This window comes from Aythya fuligula, chromosome 3 (assembly GCF_009819795.1).
Source record: "Aythya fuligula isolate bAytFul2 chromosome 3, bAytFul2.pri, whole genome shotgun sequence".
NCBI lineage: Eukaryota > Metazoa > Chordata > Aves > Anseriformes > Anatidae > Aythya > Aythya fuligula.
Genome location: NC_045561.1, coordinates 18,505,070 through 18,505,429, shown reverse-complemented (window position 1 = coordinate 18,505,429; position 360 = coordinate 18,505,070).

Here is a 360-nt window from a genome sequence, read left to right as displayed (position 1 = left end):
CCGGGTCCCGCCCGGTGGCAGGGCCGGCGCCGAGCGCCTCCTCCGGGCGGCCGGGGCGCAGCCGCCCGTAACCCGGCGGCGCCGGGCGGGGCGCAGGGGGAGAGACGGTGCTATGGGGCCGCGGCTGCACGCCGTGGAAAGCCCTACTCGGGAGCCAGGCTGCGAGCAGCGAGCCTGGAACGGGTTGTGTGGTCATTACGGAGTCATAAAGGCTGGAAGAGACCTTCAAGATCATCTGGTCCATCCATCACCCTACCATCAATGTCCCCGCTAAACCATGTCCCTAAACACCACATCCAACCTTTCCTTACACACCCCAAGGGATGGGGACTCCACTGCCTCCCTGGGCAACCCATCCCA